At 38.3% G+C, this 18,632-nt stretch overlaps 1 protein-coding gene and 1 long non-coding RNA gene across 15 annotated transcripts in view; one reads left to right on the top strand and one right to left on the bottom strand.

The window, feature by feature from the left end:
- SLC9A9 (solute carrier family 9 member A9) overlaps positions 1-18,632 on the bottom strand; it is a 693,980-nt gene that overhangs the window by 597,807 nt on the left and 77,541 nt on the right. The window lies entirely within an intron of this gene.
- Positions 1-18,632, top strand: part of LOC109491467 — a 67,708-nt gene that overhangs the window by 13,465 nt on the left and 35,611 nt on the right. For 3 of the 4 annotated variants that reach the window (XR_006585439.1, XR_006585436.1, XR_006585438.1), the window contains 2 exons: positions 1,346-1,437; positions 6,405-6,584. This is a non-coding gene — a long non-coding RNA (uncharacterized LOC109491467). The remainder of the gene's footprint in view (positions 1-1,345; positions 1,438-6,404; positions 6,585-18,632) is intronic. The other variant, XR_006585437.1, reaches the window with a different exon arrangement.

The following is an 18,632-nucleotide window of genomic DNA, read 5'->3' as shown; positions in this document are numbered from 1 at the left end:
TGGAAGCAGGGGAGGGGCAGAGAGAGGGGACAGAGGATCTGAAGCAGGCTCTGCACTGACAGCAACCAATCCGATGTGTGGCCTGAACTCACAAACTACAAGATCATGACCCTAGCCAAAGTCAGATGTTCAACTTACTGAACCACCCAGGTGCCCTCAAATATTTTCTGTGGTGAAGAGGCTTGTAAGAAGGTAGAGGAATATGGGAACAGATATAAAAAAAATAAAGGCAGTTCGCTTTCATGCACATTTTATAAGAGTACATTAAATTCTGTCATATGGTTCTCTGGCCTTGTTTTTAAGGAAGTTAATTTAATTTCATGCACATTTGATTCATGCTCATTTGATTCATGTTCATACTGGCCTACACCTGTCTAGGGAAGTGCTAAGGACTGCCAGCATTCATTGATCAGTAGTTTCTCTGGCAATTGAATAATTTTTAACATAAATTTTATATACTTGATTCTAAACATAATAAAATTTGAAATTTAAACAAAATATAAAGAAGAAAATTTCAATCACTAGTTATTACACAAACCAGAATGGACTATAGTGAACACTGTAAGAATTTTCTCCAATTTTTCATTTATGCATAAATTTTTAAAATTACAGTTATATGATATCTAAAATTTTGTATTTGTTTTTTTTTTACTGAGCATTATATCGTGTACATTTTCCTGGAATTACCCAGAAGTAAAATTTGTTCGGAAATCATTTTAATATCTATATAATATTCCATCATGTGAGTAAATAAAAACGTGTTAAATTTTTCCTTTATTGTTTGACATTTAAATTGTTTCCAATTTTTCATTATGATTAATAATGCTATATTGAAATCCTTTTACCTAAATTAATTGCTAGGTCATATTCTGGATTTCTAGAAGAGAAACCATTAAATCTGTAAAATTATCAACTTCATATACTTTACATTCTTATTTCCAACTTTTTTCCCAAAAATGTCTAAATTTATATTTCTTTAAGCAGTATATGAGAGTGCCCTTATCAACTAGTCGGTGATGAATCCTTTGTTTAAATAAACTCTATATTTCACTAGTGTTTTTCTTCTAGTCATCCATCCATTAACTCATTTATTCAACAAAAATTTAGTGAATGCCTGCCCTGTGCTAAATATAGTTCTAAGTGCTGAGTGATAGCCATAAACAAAATCCCTGCTCTCACAAAGGGGTAGGTTGTAAATAAGGTCAGAAATGCAGCCAGCACCCGATGGCCTAGCGCCCTCTGTGCCACAGTATGTAAGGACTTTGAATTAAATTTTATATGTAACGGAAAGCCATAAAGAAAATTCAGATAGAGCAATGACATGATCTTGTTTACATGTTTAAAGGATCATTCTGACTGTTGGTGGTGAAAAGAACATAAGGAGGTATGAGAGGCATCCATTACCCTAAATTCCTATTCTTCCAGGCCAGGAAATTGGTAAGAGGGCTAGGACAGGGAGGTAGGGTGCAGGTGGTGAAATATGGAATCTAGATGATTATTTATAAAAGATTTTTTTTTTACATAATTATGGTAATCTGCCTTTTATTTGTTATTTTGTTGAAAATATATTGCTGGTTATCATTTAACTTTTAAATTTGTATATGCTTTTTGACATATGATTTTTGACTTAACATTTCTATGTATCAAATCAGTTCTTTTCATCCTCTTTTGCCCTGAAATTTATTTTTTGTGGTTAATGGGTTTATGAAACATGATATTAAACTCTAATTCTTTCTGTCACATTTTTGTCGGAGGCCTAAAAAGGTTGTGACAAAAACAAATGGGTGGCAGGTGCTCCCACATTCCCAAATGTCTCAACATCACTAGCAAATGAGTAACAAACATCAGAGTGTGACCCTTAGCCAAACCATAGAAAACGGCCTAAAAGGACTGACAATGAAAAAGCCAAAGGAGGTGGCTTTTTATTTTATTTTAATTTTATTTTCTTAATTTTTTTTATGTTTATTTATTTTTGAGACAGAGAGAGACAGAGCATGAGTGGCAGAGGGGCAGAGAGAGAGGGAGACACAGAATCAGAAGCAGGGTCCAGACTCTGAGCTGTCAGCACAGAGCCCGACACGGGGCTCAAACTCACAAACCGTGTGATCATGACCTGAGCTGAAGTCGGTCGCTCAACCAACTGAGCCACCCAGGCGCCCCGAGGGTGGCTTTTTAGAGAGAATACTTGGTGTAGGTTTCATACCTACCCTGAGAGGACAATTAGAAACTTTTCCTCTTCATCTCAAGCCCAGTTGGGGGCTTCTAGGAGGCCATCCTTGGAGCATGGTATGTGGTTCCCTGGCATTTGGGGACTCACAGGACTAGAGTGACTCAAGCCACTTGCCAGTCTCCAGGGACATATTAGCCAAAGTGACCCATGGCAGCAGAAGGCTGCATTTAGGTAGTGATAGTGGGTCAAAGTGCTTATTTCTCTGGAGGCAGATGTGAACAAGCATGGTGGTGCAGAAGTATTATTTAATAGGAAACTTCTACAGTGACTAACCCTCTGATTTGTCTAGGACCGTCCCACTGTTAGTGCTAAAAGTCTCACATCCTGGGAAACTCTTCCATCTCAGGTAAATCAGGGTAGTTGGTCATCCTACACCTTAACCAAAAAGTCATAAAAAAAGGGAGATAGAGGCTCAGTGGGCACAGAGGCAAGAATTAGCCCATGAAAAGCTCTGCAGTAGAAGGGGCTAGCAGGGGACTCTTCCAGTAGTCCCCCCAGAAAACCTCTGCATGATAAAGAGTCAGTTTTAAACATCTGTGACAGTCAGGGAGAGCAGGCTCAGAGTACCTTACTAGCTGTCAGAACTTTCTGCTCCTCACCACTCCTACTTTTATGACTGAATGTAACTTGAGAGACTTAATACCTAAAAGGGTTGGATAAATGATGGGACCTATATGCGCAGAACAGTACCCAGGTACAAGGGAAGAAAGATGCTGATGTGGCAGATTCACAAGGATGGCAGTGAGAAAGTATGAAACTAACTGATGTTGCCTCCCCTCTTTCAATGTCAGTCACAGTGTCATGAAGGGAGATGAGGGTATCACTGGATTCTTACCCAGAAGCCAGTTTTCCAAGGGTACATTTGTCAAGTTCTATCTCTTTTTCACTAGGTTTATATGTTAAACTCTGTTTAAGGCTATCTGTGATTCTTTGTTGGTTCTTATAAAAATATGGTATTTCCATATTTACATATTATAAAATACAATTTCTATATTTCAGTTATTAGAGTTTTACAGTATATAGTCATTCACTTTTCAAGATACACTTTGAGAAAAATCTCACAAATTCTCAATACTCAGCACATCAGGATTTTAATTACATTATAATAAAATATATTAATCTGGCAAGCCTTAACATTTTAAAAAGTGTAGTCTTTCTAGACCATCTGTGTTTGAATGATGACTTTGCCACTTGTGAGCTCTGTGGTCATGGGCAAGTTTCCTCATTTATAAAATGAGGCTAATAATCATATTTACTTCAGATAGTTGTAGTGAGGTGTAGAATGAGTTAACAAATGAAAAATACTTAGAAAGGTGTCTAACATGTAGCACATGCTATGTGTTTGCTATTATACTATTATTATTATCGAGAGACATGGTATGTATGGTTGCTTTATACAGGGTGAACATAGCAAATCTGGAACTATGCTCTTTATACTTTCCTCTCCTATGTGGTTCCGGTTAGGGTTGGCCACAGAAGAAATGTAGACAAGAGTTAAGGGAGGAAATGAAGGACTAATTGGGCCTACAGCTCCTCCAGTTAATGTCAGACTTCCTTCTTCAGCTCTCTAAATCTGAGTCAAGTTTATGCTCCAGGCTCACACTGGGTAAGTGTGTCAGCTTGTCCTGCAAGAGACCTGCATCATTGGAGTTGGAGGTGATGAAAGAAAAACACAATTTCCAGTCTTTCCCTGCTCTCCCCCACTTAAGACCATCTTTTTTTCCCATTTGCCAACTCTGTTGACACAAGGCCAGCACTAGATGCAAAAACAACTGCCTTAAAAATAATAATAATAAAAAAAAAATAGGGGCACCTGGGTGGCTCAGTCAGTTAAACGTCTAGCTTCAGCTCAGGTCATGATCTCATGGTTTGTGGGTTCAAGCTCCATGTGGGGCTCTTTGCTGACAGCTCAGAGCCTGAAGCCTGCTTCACATTCTGTCTCCCTCTCTCTCTGACCCTCCCTCACTCACACTCTGTCTCTGTCTCTCTCTCCCTCTCAAAAATAAAAAAAGGAAGGGAGGAAGGAAGGAAGAAAAGAAAGAAAGAAAGAAAGAAAGAAAGAAAGAAAGAAAGAAAGAAAGAAAGAAAGAAAGAAAGAAAGAAAGAAAAACATAAAAAAAAACCCACAAACAACTGCCTTACATTGATTTCTCAACTTGTTCCCACAGTTGTAAGGTCTAATTCTTTAATAAATCCCTTACTCTCCATCACTCATAATGGTTTTGCTTCACTGATAGAACCCTAATACAATTTCTCTCCATTTATTCTTTTATTTTATTTGTACTTGTCAGTAAATGTAATTTTCACCATGTATGTTTTATACATTTCTTAATAGGCTCAATTCTTATTCTATTTTATGTCTTTGGCTGACATTGAGAATGGGATACTGTGTTTCCCTTACCATGTCTTCTAATAGGTAAATTTAGAGAAACTACTCATTTTTGTATATTTTATACTGTATTCTGGGCACTATAGCAAACTCCCTTATCAGTTCTAGAAGTTTTTACAGGTACCCTTTATATCACTTAGGAAAGGAGAAAGTATTGGGAGCACAATACTGTTACTTTCCTTCCTTTTAGGCATGTCTCAGCCTTTCGAATAATAACCGTTTTTGTTCTCCTCCATTCTTCCTTTCACCCTGGTAAAGGGTAGTCTTCCTTAGTTCTTGAGCAGAAATTTCAAGCTTCTTTCAGTTGTTCTTTGGAAAATAGTGTTTGTGAAACTCTTCCATGATATTCCACTGCTAAGAAATAAATGGAAAGCAACTATCCTCCAGACTCCCAATTTCTTCCAATTTTACTGCAGCCCTTAGGATGGGTTATCCAGTTCAATCCACATAATAAAGCTCTTAGTGTTTCTTTTCAGCCAGTGATAATCAGATCAAATTGCAGGCTTGAAATGTAAATGACCCAGAATCTGAAACAACTCACCACTGGTGAAATATCAGCCCCACAGAAAATTGGGTCTGCTTTACTCTGAAAATCTAGTACTAAGCCAAAAAAAGCCAAGAAGCCTGAAAAGAGGGACAAAGATTAAATAAGCAAATCATAAACACTTTAGAAAAAGAATAATTTTCCTCAGTCCATGAGCCTATTAAATATTCAGTTCTTAATGACCAGAACATAACATGATTGCTTACAAAAAAAGGACTATTCTTCATCCATGGCTCTTCTTAGCTGAATCACTGGTATTATCCAACACAAATCATACTTTAAAATGTTGTAAGTTTAAAAAAAAAAGAATAAATGCTTTTGCTAAATGAAAATACCGTGCTTCTTCTGAAACAGATGGAAGCAAAAAGCTTTCTGTTCACTGCAAGCATGCACCAAATCATGCCCACAACCTCTATTATATGAGCTGCAGGCTAAGTAATGACTTTTCTTTTATATTTTTAATTTTTGAAAAACATGAAATGAATATATTTTGTAATATATTGAAATTACATGAAGGTTAAATTTAAATGCTGCTAAAAGGTAAACTGAGGCATATTAAAAATGTTTTTAGGGGCGCCTGGGTGGTGCAGTCGGTTAAGCGTCTGACTTCAGTCAGGTCACGATCTCACGGTCCGTGAGTTCGAGCCCCGCGTCAGGCTCTGGGCTGATGGCTCAGAGCCTGGAGCCTGTTTCCGATTCTGTGTCTCCCTCTCTCTCTGCCCCTCCCCCGTTCATGCTCTGTCTCTCTCTGTCCCAAAAATAAATAAACGTTGAAAAAAAAATTTAAAAAAAAATGTTTTTTAATTTATTTGAGCATAAATCTACTGCAATAGAGCATCACCAAATTGGAAGTGATGGCAGAGCTCCATTGACAAGGAGCTCAGGGAGAGACTTTCACACAGAAAAGGGGGAAGCAAAGTAAGGAAATTATTAATTGGCTATAACTTAAAGCCTAGTTGGCTATTTGTGATTGGTTGTCCTTAGGTTTCATTTTCATAAATCTGACTCATTTATAGGCTAGGATTTTAGTTTGCTAATGTAGTCCACCATTGCAACAGAGCTACCTCAACCTAATGGCCTCCTGGTTTAATTAATTTAACAGGGTCCATCAAGAAAATTTTATTGAAACACATACATGCTCTTTTGTTGACACATTGTCCACAGCTAGTTTCACATTACAACCTGAGTAGAGTTGTTGCAAAGGAGTATGACCTAAATGCTTACTATCCATTCCTTTGCAGAAACAGTTGGCTCACCCCTAGGTAGACCAGTTTGAAACCTTGGCACTATTGATATTTTGGACCACTTCCCATCCACCCTTAACAAAAATGTCTCCAGACTGAGAACCACAGTTCCAGATGATGAGAATAGCACCCCTGCAATCTTCACAAGGACCTAAGGACAATCCAGGTTGCTGAAAGGTAAGAAAGAGGAAAGGAAAGGGAAAGAAAATGCTACAAATACTATTTATATGTAATTTTAAAACTTCCCAGGGGGCACCTGGGTGACTTAGTCAGTTGAGTGTCCCACTCTTGCTTTCAGCTCAGGTCATGATCTCATGGTTCATGAGTGTGAGCCCCGTGTCTGGCTCTGTGCTGCCAGTGGACAGCCTGCCTGGGATTCTCTCTCTCTCTCCCTGCCTCAAAATAAATAAATAAACTTAAAAAAAAAAAAAAAACTCCCAAGTATAAAGTATATGATGGTATCAAAAACTGCAATTCACATGGATCCTAGGTATGCAGGGAACATGAAGTTATTTTTGGTTCTTAAGACATCAGTCTTCCTCTTAGCAGCATAATGTAATGTAGCACCTCCTACTTGCAAGGATTCCTTACATGTTAATTTTCTGATAAACTCTTAATTGTATGCTAAAGATGCTATCTATACATTTAGTTTGCTACAGGCTGTGGTACTTATTTCTTTAGGTTCCAGAAAGTTCTCTGATAAAAGAGAATTTCCTTAGTTCCCAGAAGATTCACTCTGGGGAGGGAAGTTTTCCCCTCGCAATTTTTTTTTTGTTTGTTTGATCTTGTTGAACCTTTTCTGACCTCAGCCTCCTTGACTTTACTCTTGCCGTGACTCCGAAGACCGCCTTCTCACCAGTCTCTAGAAGTCCCAGTTTGAGTTTAGCCTGGGATTCAGACATGTCTGACATTTCTAGGAACTGTGCAGTGAACTCAGTAGCAGCTTGTTTTCCCAAGAACCTCCTAAGGGAAAATTCATCCTAAGGGAAATAGGTGCCAAGCACAGGGGGCTTAGCCCAGAAACATCTGAAGGGAGAGAAGACTGTGAACATAGTAAATTGTCTGATATGTACATTCGTCTCTGGGTCTGATATGTACATTCGTCTCTGGGTCTAGTCCCTACTGTGCTGGGACTCATGTCCCTAAAATAAACCTGGGAGAACTACTGCCCTAAAAACACCTTTAAGACATCAAGCATTTGTCTACCTACATAACAAATTTTGACATTCAAAAAGTATTGAACTATTTTAATTTTCAAAAAGTTAAAAACATAACTTTCACACAAATATAGTGAGCATGTATCAAATATTTATTTAATTCAGTAATGAAGGAACTAACAGAGTCTGGTTTAAAAAAGAATATAAGAAAAAATTATTCACAGATTTGTATTTGTAAACTTGTCTACTCACTAAAATTTAATTGTAACCCTGAATCAATACTCGTGGCACTTTTGCACTCATTCACGAAGGCTTTGTGCAGAGGTGTAGTGCAGAGAAGTAAAAAAATTGAATTTCCCAACATCTAAGTTGCCAGCTGCCAGCAAAGAGGAAGGAGCTCTGCCTTCTTACCTCAGCTCTCATGCTGTAAATGAGTATCCTTTTTGACGTCTATTTATTGCCATATTTTACAAAATTTTTGTATTTTTCTTGGTGAATCTACTGTTCAAAATGACTCCCACACAAAGTGTTGGGATGCCATCTATTGTTTTTAAGCTCAAGAAAGTTGTGATATGCCTTACAGAGAAAATATGTGTATTAGATAAGCTTCCTTCAGACATGAGTTATAGTGCAGTTGGCTGGGAGTTCAACATTAATGAATCAACAATATATAGTAAATAAGGTGTCTTTAAAAGAAACACATAAAAATCAAGGTTATGTGTTGATTAACTGATGAAAATGTGATGAGAAGCTTGAAGGAATCTAACCATGCCTTTCCTCAGTAAAAGTTTTGTACTAGACAGAAATCTTGTGTAGCTTATCAATTTTCTAGAAGGTAACATCCATACCGAGCAGAAACCTAATGCTTCATTATTCACTAATTCAGTGTTCACAGTGACTTTATAGAATGTACTGCCACAAACACTGAGCATCAACTATATATAAATTCAGAGAAGAAAAGAATTCTGGAATAGAATTGCAAAGTTAGATTTAAAAAAAGTGGTCAATGACTACCATTAGTAGTACAATAAAACTTTTGTACTAGATAGAAATCATTGGCAGCTTATCAATCTTCTAGAAGTTGACATACAACTTTACATCGTGGAAAAATAATCAATAGTAAGTAGAAAGTCAAACCTGCAGTCTGCTAGAGCATCAGTTGACTCTTAATCAGGTTTGGAAGACAATGCTCTAGTATAGGTTTCTTGACCTCACTACTCTTGACACTCCGGGCTGGATAATTTAGATCACCATTGCTGGAGGTTGTCCTATGGGTTGTATGATGTCCTGCAGCGCCTCTGCCTCTATTCACTGGACACCAGTAGCACCTTACCTCCCAATCTTAACAATTACAATTGTTTCCAGATTTAAATAAATAACCACTAGGGGTCAAAATTGCCCCTGGTTAAGAACCACTAGTTAGTATGATTTTAAAAGAGCACATGGTTGTATTTTACTTTTTTCTAAGTTTTGGATGTTTTTTCTTAATACACTCATTTATGAGGGGAAAAAAGATGTCTCTTGCCCTCTGCAACACACATGGACACATGCAGCATAATTTGGAATCCTGTGTATATTTTATTTTTCACTTGTTTATATTTTATTTTTCAAACACAGAAAACATTCAATAAATATTTCCTGTAGGAAGTCATAAAGCTTGAAGTTTCCAGAGTCTCAGTCTAGGGTGAGGCATTGGGACCGGGGATGGAGAGGGCAGGTGCCTGAGGAGAAATATGTTATGGAAGCTGAATCATTACTGCCCATAGGAGATATCTGCCTACCTTCTCCCAGAAGGACTGGAGGGCTACACTTTATAAGGGATGAGGCCCTAAATGATGAGGAAAAGAGATGTCCAGTTGGAACTGTGACTCCATTTGTAGACACAAGCTGCTAAGGCCTGGGGAATTAAGTGACATCAGCCAGTGACATTATCACAAGGATGGCTCCATAAGAGTAGTATGGCCTCTAAGGGATTAGAAAGGGTATAATTCCTGGCTCCCCCACAGATTAGCTTAACTTCTCAGAGCTTCAATTTCTCTATAAAATGGATATAATAGTAGTACTGTTATGAATTTAACTGCATCCTTCAAAATTCATATGTTGATGTCCTAATGTTCAATGTGATGTTATTTGGAGATGAGGTCTTTGGGAGATAATTAGGTTTAGATGAAGTCATAAGGGTGTTGGGATTAGTGCCCTTATAAGAAGAGACACAAGAGAACTTGCTATTTCCATCCAAGAGAATTCACTCTCTCTCTCCATCCAAAAACACCAACGAAAATTCATGTAAGAACACAGTGAGAAGGTGGTAGTCTAATACCCAAGAAGAGAGCTCTCATCATGTACGAACCCTTATGGTACCTTGACCTTGGATTTACAGGCTCTAGAACTGTGAGAAATAAACTTTTGTTATTTGAGCCACCCAATCTATTGTATTTTCTTATGGCAGCCTGAGCTAAAACAAGTACTAGCCTCACTGAATTACTGGAGGGATTAAGTGAGAAATATATATACATCTCCTAGAATAATATCTAAGAACTCCTTATATCTTAACCAAATGACACATATAAGAACTCCCTACATTTTAACCAAAAAAGACAGAACCCTCAGCTGACTTATAAGTGCCCCATTATACACTGCAGTTTTCTTGTTGCTGAAAATTTTGGATCCCATGATGCTCTTACTGGAGAAGCTGCTATTATCACTAATTTTTTTCTGAATTTAGAACTGTTAAGTAATACCAGTCCCCATACCAGTCTCCATAGCAGAGTATGCAGTTTGATTATTTTTATAGCTACAAAAATGTATTGGGTCTAAACTATAAGAGTAGATAAATAATGATTCAGTGTTGCCTTTTTTTTTTTTAATTTTTTTTTTTAACATTTATTTATTTTTGAGACAGAGAGAGACAGAGCATGAATGGGGGAGGGGCAGAGAGAGAAGGAGACACAGAATCGGAAGCAGGCTCCAGGCTCTGAGCCATCAGCCCAGAGCCTGACGCGGGGCTCGAACTCACGGACCGCGAGATCGTGACCTGGCTGAAGTCGGACGCTTAACCGACTGCGCCACCTAGGCGCCCCCAGTGTTGCCTTTTTGAAGGGTTGTTGCATGTTGTGTTCCATTTACGCCAAACCCAAAAGAACCATATAATATGCCACCTGAAAGAGTTCATCTACATGTGGAAAGTAAGGATTTGCAGCCTCTATACAAATAATGTAAAGTTTAGTCTCATACTAAACTTGGAAAGTTCTATGTCAAATAGTTGTGGGCTCTGTACACAGCAAATATGAATTAATGAATGATGCAGTATGAACACCAGGCTTTTATAATAGAGACATTTTCCACTTTTTTTTTCTAGTAGCATGTGTCACTGTCAGTACCTGATGAATATTGAAACCTTATTTACATCACCCTCTCTTTCCATTGTCAGCTCCTTTAAATATAGTGACCATCTCTTTCCATGTTTTTGCAAAATGGCCAAAAAATAATTCAGAAAACAGACATTATCCTTGGCTATCCTTAGAACTTCAGTCAATAAAAAATAGGCCAAAGCCAAAGTGAATGGTAATTTTGAAAGGACAGAAAAAAGCATTAGATGATACATTCCAGATTTTTTGGAGATTTCCCTGATACATGTTTCCCAGAAGAAACTTTATCCCGAAAACACTTTATTTGGGTAAGTACATGGCAGATGGAAAAGTGTCTTTGCTTACAATATTGGGATAGTACACATTTCTGACTTAGAACCCTGTTTTAAACATCTTGGCATATATAAAACGGCCTCTTATTTCAGAGAATTGGGAAATGATTATAATTTTTGCAAAAGGTTTCTACCTGTTGCTTAAATGTAAAAGTATTTATAGATGTATGGCAGAGAGTGTAGCCCTCAGGTCTAGAGCAAATGAAGGGTTGCTGAACCAGGGTACCAGGTCACCTCCCTTATAATCTCAGAATACTTGTGCTGGCTGGATGGGCAGAGGGTCAGGATCATGGTTACAGGCTCAGGAAGTATTCCTCTTGCCCCAGTCCTCTTTCAGATCTAAATCACAGGGCATGTAAGTAATCTTTTGAGGTACTCTCCCTGTGGCCTTAGAAAGATTTACAGGTATAAAGAGAAGGGTTAGTGCTTTAAGCAAATTCCTGACTAGCAACCTAGTCAATGAAGCATATAATAATTTTACCCTACAGATCCAGATGTGCAAGAAAGTCATGTTTCCTTACTCAAATCAAATTCAATCTCAGTCTATGTCTCGATTGTCCAGAGCTATTGGGAAATTGAACTTCAGGATTATTAGGCTTGCTCATGAGGGTTACAGGAAGGCCCTGGGGGCCTTCCACAGAGGAAAACACTTGGAAGGGTGAGAAGCAGCGAGAAGTTCAGTCCCGATAAATGCAGATTATCAGGCCCTACCTACCGAACTGAATCTCTGAGTTAGGGACCCAGCAGGGTTTGTTTTAACAAACCCTCCATGTGACTCCGATGCAAGGCTAATTTTGAGAAAGACTGACCTAATACATTCCATTCAATTAACTCATGTTTTTGAAAGCAAGAGCATCAGTCAACTTCTGTTTTCCAGGCTCCAGTATAGCTCCCTTATCTTAATTCAATGCAAGGGAAGGAAGAGCCCTGGCTACATAATCAGAAAATAAACACAAAATGCAAAACATAAGCATCTCACACAGCAAAGGATCTGAACAGATATTTCTCCAAAGAAGACATACAGATAGCCAACATATATATGGAAATATGCTCAACATCACTAATCATCAGGGAAATGCCAATCAAAACCACAATGAGATAGCACCTCACATATCTCAGACTGGCTATAATAAAAAAAAAAGACAAGAAATAACAGGTGTTGTAAGGATGTAGAGAAAGGAAACTTTTCTGCACTGTTGGTGGGAATGTTCATTGGAAGAGCTACTATGAAAAATAGTATGGAATTCCCCAAAAAATTAAAAACAAAACTACCAGAAATTCCACTTCTGAGTATTTATCCAAAAATCAAAACAAAAACAAAAACACCAATTCAAAGAGATATATGTACCCTTATGTTCATTTGCAACACTATTTACAATAGCCAAGATATGGAAACAACCTATGTGTCCATCAATGGACGAATGGATAAAGAAAATGTTTTGTATATATACACAATGGAATATTACTCAGCCATAGCAAATAATGAAATCTTGCCATTTGTGGCAACATGGATGAACCTAGAGTATATTATGCTAAGTGAAATAAGTCAGACATAAAAAAGACAAATACTGTATGATTTCACTTATATGTGAAATCTAAAAAATAAAACAAATGAACCAACAAAAAAACAGAAACAGATTCATAGTTACAGGAAACTGTTGTTTATGAGTGGGGAGGAGTGGGGAGGAGTTGGGGGACAGGCCAAATAGGTAAAGGGGATTAAGAAGTCTAAATTAGTCATGGAGATGTAATGTACAGCATAGGGAATATAGTCAATAATACTATACTATAATACTATAGTAACTTCGTGACAGATGGTAACCAGACTTATTGTGGGGGTCATTTTATATTACATAAAAATATTTGGGTCCCTGGGTGGTTCAGCCAGTTAAGTGTCCAACTCTTGATTCCAGCTCGGGTAATGATCTCGGAGTTTGTGAGTTCGAGTCCCGCATCAGGCTCTATGCTGATGGCACAGAGCTGGCTTGGGATTTTCTCGCTCTCCCTCTCTCTCTCTGCCCCTTCTCCACTTGCACTCTTTCTCTCCCTCCAAATAAAAAACTTTAAAAAAATATTGAATTGCTACAATGTATACCCGAAGCTAATAGGATATTGTATGTCAATTATACTTCAATTTAAAAAAATAGGGGGAAAAAAGTGAGGCTTCAGAATGGCTTTAAGGTGATGATTGAAAAAAAGGCAATGACTTAAACTGCTCAAAAGACAAAGTGCTAAGGAGTCCTGAGGGTCCTGAGGCTGTGAAAGACAATTTCCATCTTCCCTTCTTGTGTGCAAATGTAGAACGACCTGCACACGTAGGCACTTAGCTAGGGACTGCGAGGCCCCAGGCCCCTTTGCATCTAGGTGGGGCAATGGAGTGTGAACAGAAGTGTTGTGTGTCACTCTAGGCTTGGGCTTTAAAAAAATGTGCATGCAGCTTCCATCCTACTTTTCCTTTCTGTGAACTGAAACAGAGAAGTGCTTGTGACCCACCTTTTACCCTTGACATAAGGGTACCAACCTACAGCAGAAGCAAGAGAGAAGCTACACATCCTGGACCACTACATGAGAGGAATTACATTTCTTAATCCACTGGTTTGTTGGGTTCTTTGTTATACAACTTAGATTTTCATGTTACTAATCTAAAAACAAAGGGAACATCTGAAAGATCAAGGCAATGCTTACAATTCACTGAAGTCCAAATAGCACCAAAGCTCCCACAGCACCTGGCACACAGCAGGTGCTTTATAAATAGTTATTAAATGAAGGAGTGCAGCAACATTAGGAAGGATTGGGATACATTAGGAAGTAAGGGATTCCCAGTTGTCTCGTAAAATAATCTGCCTGAACGTAAATCTAAGTGGTGTGTTGCAATCTACAATGAGAAAAGTTAACAGCACACAAATAGCAACAATGGGTTAAAATCAAATGGGAATCTTTGTGTGTACGATGTAGAAATGATTGTTAATTATACAGCAGTCATTTAAATGATTTGCAGATAGTAATCACAGTCACTGTCATTTTCCAAAACAAAAGACCTATACATGCACAGACGTATACAGACAGGTAAATTCTTCTTTTAACAAGCTTGATGAGACGTCAAGCTTGCTATGCTGTACATGGTCTGTAAGAAAATGAAAATCCATTGCTACAATATTTAAAGTGAATACAAAGTAGCTTTTTATTTACCCTGTAAAAAGCAGTTTGGGGTAGCATATGGTATATGACTCTAATGCCATTTGCTAAACATTTTTGAGGGTCTACTATGTGACAAGTATTAAACACAGTGAAAAATTCAAAGATAACAAAAACAGGCATAAAGATATTGAAGGGAGAGAGTGTTACATAAAGCAGAGGTTTGAGTTTCTAAGAAATGGTAATTAAAGGATATCTAAACAGTTCTGACTATGTTGAAACTTTCTGTAGTGTCTCTATTTGATGCCTATGACAAAAGTTATTCTAGAGCTTAAATAAAATAACATACATAAAGCACCTGGTTTATTCAGTGACCCCCCCAGAAATGCTAGTTCTTTTCTTCATACATTGTAGTATAGTGTCTTAAAATTTGAAAAAAAAAATTCAAAATATTTCATTGGTAATTTGTTCTAAAGCCATAAAAATTATATTTGCCTATCCCAAGTCCCACATGTACGTATGTGCTCACACATACCCTTCATCCAGAGCATGTAAAGAGTACTGCATTTTGTAAACCAAAGGATAATTGGCTATAATGAAGATCAGGGGTTTCAGATACAAGCAAGAAAATTCCACTCTATTTTTGCTGAAAGCTGATTTATTGGAAAGAAATTCAGTAGCTTACAGAATCCATAGAAAGCTCAAAAATGATTGCCTGTTTCCATTTTTCACTAGCATGGAGACAGTTGTTGTAATGACAGTGTTGGAAATACCAGATACTTCCTCCAGGGTTGTGAATAATAAATGTCTCTATTTCATTTTCTCTTGTGGTCTGTTGTTGAACTGCAGATCACCATCTGGCACCTTGTGCTCGACCTAACAAATGTTAATTTAACAAAATCGTAACTTAAGTATATTAGACCAATTTCCTGGCAGAAGTAAGTAAGGGGTACCGAAGAATGGGTACTTTTTAATTTTTACAAGGGTGCCAGAAGAATTAGCAGCAGCTCTATCCAGCCAGTTTCCTCTGAACTCAGAACTTCTCTGGGCACATTGGAAGGTGCCCCTCCTGCTCCTAACTAAGTTGCTTTGTCCTGAGTGGATACCACCATTCACTACCATTCAATAGCCAAAGTTCAACTGAATCTAGGCTAGAGTGTTTAATATAATTGGAGGCTAGGAGTTTACAGAGGAAATTAAAATAGAAACAAGAGAAAGTAAAGCTCTGTCAATGTTTTTACCTTACCTTGGGCTTATCTGCTACCCAACTATCTCTTTAGCCCCCAGATAGAGCCCATGTTTTATAGCCAGCCTACTGCCCAGACATAGAAGTGCCTTTGACAATGTCACAAGGGTTGAGAAATATTATTTCTTTCCACCAACCTATCTTCAGCCTGATGTCCATTCAATGTTATGATAATCTCCATAAAAAACAACAACAACACAGGGACACCTGGGTGGTTCAGTCAGTTAAGCACCTGACTTAGGTCAGGTCATGATCTTGCGGTTCGTGAGTTTGAGCACCGTGTCGGGCTCTGGGCTGACAGCTCAGAGCCTGGAGCCTGCTTCTGATTCTGTGTCTCTCTCTCAAACTCTCTGCCTCTCCCCCACTCATGCTCTCTCTCTCTCTCTCAAAAATATATAGTAAAAAAAAAAAATTAAACACAAAAACCAACCAACCAACCAACCAAACAAAAAAAACCCCACTCTGACCAAAGTGAAGACAATCTACTGTGTGTGCTAATGCAGCTCATTTTACTTTCTCTATGTCCTGCCTGGGACATTCTGGAACCGAATTTTTCTTTACCTTTGCATAACAAAAGGCCCATTAATAGATTTTCTTTCTTGGGATGGCTGGATGGCTCAGTCGATTCAGTGTCCAACTTCTGCTCGGGTCATGATCTCACGGTTCATGGTTTGAGCCCTGTGTTGGGTTCTGTTCTAACAGTTAGGACCCTGGAGCCTGCTTTGGATTCTGTGTCTCCCCCTCTCTCTGCCCCTGCCCTGCTCGTTCGCTCGCTCTCTCTCTTTCAAAAATAAAATAAAAATTAAAAAAAGAAAGAAAATCTATTTTTTTTAAATTTTTGAATGTTAATTTTGAGAGAGAGAGACAGAGTGTGAGCAGGAGAGGGGCAGAGAGAGGGAGACAGAGGCTCTGAAGCAGGCTCCAGGCTCTGAGCAGTCAGCACAGAGCCCGACGCGGGGCTCATACCACTCAGATAGTGACCTGAGCTGAAGTTGGACGCTTAACCGACTGAGCCACCCGGGGGCCCCTACCCATTAATAGATTTTCTTAAAATAAATTCCATATGCCCCTTAGCTAAAATAACAAATTACCTACATTTCCTGCAATCACTCCTTCAGAATCATTAGGGTTCAGCACTGAAGCATCTACTACACAATGAAATATTTAAGGAGCTCTTTTTTGGAAGCCAGACCCTGGACTAAGCAGTAAGAATATCAATCAGGTGTGGTTATATTCCAGCTTGGAGAAATTGGCAGGTAAATAAATAGGTTCAAGAAATTGGCAAAGGAGTGACCATAAAAAAATGTTCAGGTTCAAACAGCAGCATGAAAGAGGAAATGGCTCTTTTCAACTGAAGTGGGAGGGGAAGGATTACAAAAGTTTCAAAAAGGAGATAGTCACAAACTGTGGGCATGGTAAATAAGGGATGAAAAAGACGTTCCTATTAGGGTAGCATATGCAACGATGTTTTTAGAAAACCTGAAGCAAGTAAGAATGTCAGAGAGTAGGGATATGAGGAAATCCCTACCAAGAGACAGAACTAAAAATCCAAAAAGCATGTAGATGATGGAGGGCCCTTTATGCCGTACTAGGAAATTTTGACCTCAAAAACACCTAAGACTGAGGTAGAATAGGTTTTCTATTTTTTTCTCTTTTTTAAATGAGGTATAATTTACATGTAATATCCTATTAGTTTCAGGTGTACATCATTGTGATTCAATATTTGTATACATTATAAATGTTTTAATGATTAGAGAGCTATGATTTTAGTGCAGCCATTTGGGGAATTGATTAGTTGGAGACACCAATTGTTAGTGTCATGGTGGTCCAGGTGAACGATCATGATGACCATCACCTGGCAACCCCAGAGCATTCCAGCAGCTGAAATGAATGGATATGGAACGTGTCAGGAATTGGAATTCAGTTGAACTTTGTAATTTTTTAAGCGTTGTCCAGGTAAAGGTGAGAAAGAGATGAGTCTGTTGGCATACTGCATTTTGGGGTGAGGAAGAAGGTGTTTTATAGTATTTTGCTGAGGCACAAAACAAAGAAGGAGGTAAGTATGGACTTAAGGGGGAAGGGAAATTTAAATAAAATTAAAGCAGTGCAGGTTCTAAAATTATCATCATGCCCATATTTTGTGCACCTGAATCCCTCTGGATATGCCCCATTCTCTGCCTAAGGAACTCGATCAAATCTTCCCAAGTGCAGGCAGGTGGAGCAGGGAATTGCTCCAGCCTTCACTTTCCCACTTCAGGATGAGCAACATGCTAATGCATTTATCACGTCAAGTCTAGATTCTCTTGGCTTCCCATCTCAGCTGGTACTCCTCATCAGGGCACTCACTGGACATTCTGTCTCATGATGTGCAATCAGAGACTCCAGATATACCACCAGCAGACACCCAATAAAGAGCAAGTACACAGTACCTAACTTGGAATAAATTAAATTAGTTAGTAAGGCGTGATATGCATCCATCTGACTATGAAACTACGGTTTATGCTCTAGAATCAATTGCTACCTCCACAGACAGCACATCTTAAATAGTAGGTGATAATGCCAAAGAGAGCATCAGGAGTGGCCATGCACCCCACTGCGTGCAGGTCTCCAGGAGCACCCTGGTTGTATGGGGCGATCAGCCCAGCAGAGAGCAAAGAAATAGGGATCTCGAGACATGCAGAAAAAGTTAGACCCTATTTTTACCCAATCTTGGAAATCTAAAGAAAATCAGAGAAGTATATATCAAGGAAAACCCCAAAGCCTCCTTTACCTTAGTAGAGGTTAAACATTTTCTATTTCTTGGAATAAAATGCATTCAGAAATTTCATCTTAAAGCCAGTAAGAGTCATAGCTATCTATTTCTTTTTCTCTGTAGTTTCTGTGGGTTGGTTTAGAGGTTCTCTTAAAAAAAAATGTTCCAGCAGGGGTCTCTCTTTGCACATGGTACAAAAAATTCTTAGAAGTTGCAATGGAACATTTTTGTTTTG

The sequence above is a fragment of the Felis catus genome, chromosome C2, assembly GCF_018350175.1.
Source record: "Felis catus isolate Fca126 chromosome C2, F.catus_Fca126_mat1.0, whole genome shotgun sequence".
Classification (NCBI taxonomy): domain Eukaryota; kingdom Metazoa; phylum Chordata; class Mammalia; order Carnivora; family Felidae; genus Felis; species Felis catus.
Note: the sequence above shows the minus strand (reverse complement) of the source record. Positions and strands in the feature narration are given on the sequence as shown.